This window comes from Amphimedon queenslandica, unplaced genomic scaffold (genome assembly GCF_000090795.2).
Source record: "Amphimedon queenslandica unplaced genomic scaffold, v1.1 AMPQUscaffold_13518, whole genome shotgun sequence".
Taxonomy (NCBI): Eukaryota; Metazoa; Porifera; class Demospongiae; order Haplosclerida; family Niphatidae; genus Amphimedon; species Amphimedon queenslandica.
This window is the reverse complement of record NW_003546246.1, coordinates 28,345-30,240: the sequence shown is the minus strand read 5'-3', so window position 1 is coordinate 30,240 and position 1,896 is coordinate 28,345. Positions and strand designations below refer to the sequence as shown.

Sequence of the window (1,896 nt, the reverse complement as noted above, 5' to 3'; positions counted from 1 at the left end):
CATATTAATTGATTTGATATCTGGTTAATACACAGAATAACTAACTCACAGTTTTATAGTCTGCACAGTGTGTTTTATGTAACACAAAGATCACATAATAAAATTAATAATACACAATATATTAATAGATAAGAATACACAACTGAGTGTGTTATTATATCATGTGAGTCCTCAATTAAGAACTTACTAAGTGTCTGCATGTACACACATACACATACACATACTAATGACACACTAACACACATACATGTACATCTATACATGCATAGACATATAAAGGTACATATAAAGCATGCATAATTGCTCACACACAAACACACACATGTACATGTTACATGTACACACATGTACATGTTACATGTACGTGTTAGTACACACATACACATATTAAAACATATGCACACATACACACAAATACATGTATGTACATACACCATGTACACAATGTATATAAAATACAATTTATTTTAATTCCAGCATTGACACTCTATCAATTGTCAATCCATCTTTACACACACACACACAGACACATTTATATTCACACATATTTAGGTAAAGAAACAAACACAAAACACAAAACACAAAAAGACACAAACACACATTCACACTAAAAACAGACACACACACACATACTGAATACCAGCATTATTTATCAGTAGTTTTCACTGAGTACCAGCATTATTCATCAGTAGTTTTCACTGAGTATCATAATATGTACATGTACATTACAGTACGTCCTCGATTATCCGTACCTCTTTTATCCGAACCCTCGTTTATCCGAACACATGGCTGTCCCTAATGCGCATGCTCAGACTAGTTAATTTATTAATAACCGGTTAAAATGGCTACGCAGCAAGGAGCTTAACCGAGCTTAACCAAGAGAAATACCATTAAAGAGAAGCCTGAGATGCTCTGCAAGTTAGAGAAAGGAAAGTCATGCACATTTATTCTTCAAAAAGTATAGGATAGGTTGGTCTATTGTATTCTGCACTGTATTTCACTTATTCAGACTATTTCAGCTATCTGAACATCTCTCCCAATAGAGGTGCACAGAGGTGTTTGAATAATCGAGGACGTACTGTACAAACCTCATGAGTTACAAATTTAGGTAATCACTTTATGTTTCATTATCAAGCATCATAATATAATACTTACCGGTTCTTTCCATTTTCTTTTGTTAATGTCCAGTAACCATACATCATAGGCAGGCCATCCACCCACCACTAGTAAGTGTGGTCCTGAACTAGTGGTAATCAGTACACTGGAATGAGCAAATCTTCTCTCAGGCCAATGTACTGATCCTCCAGGATTAGGTACTTCTAATATATCCTGAGAGAATAATACTATCAATGTAATGCAGTATTAACTCACCATTGATGTCTTAGTGAAACTTATCATATACAGTTTATTACTGAATCCATTATCAGTATCACCTCCGAACATTACCGCAGTGTTATTAGTAACTGGTGTTAGAGTGAAGTTACTAATAGGAGGTGGTCTGTCTCCAGTAACAACAGGAGATATCCATTGATCTAATAATAATGTACAAACATTCATGTACACTTACTTACCACATACACACACATACATTATACACATTCATCATACATATGTATGTGTATATGTGTGTACATTATTATTTATACATACACATCATGCATAGACACACATCACTATCACATGATACACACACACACACACACACACACACACATGAACATTAATTAATGATTTAATACCAACCTACATGTACATGAACATTTAAGTACCAATTAAAAAAGCATGGCAGCATCTAATTGTGATGGCAGCAAAGAAAGACAGCATTCCCTGTAAGTCATGTATTTAAAAGAATTTATAATCAAAAATTAACTGTATAAACAATGTACATGTGGCATA

The 1,896-nt window shown here is 33.9% G+C and overlaps 1 long non-coding RNA gene across 1 annotated transcript; it reads right to left on the bottom strand.

Moving 5' to 3' along the window:
• Positions 1-1,181: 1,181 nt before the first annotated feature.
• Positions 1,182-1,514, bottom strand: LOC109583323 (uncharacterized). Its single transcript, XR_002185466.1, has 2 exons — positions 1,372-1,514; positions 1,182-1,329 (listed from the first exon to the last, which is right to left on the bottom strand). It is a non-coding gene; the product is annotated as an uncharacterized LOC109583323 (long non-coding RNA).
• Positions 1,515-1,896: the final 382 nt, after the last annotated feature.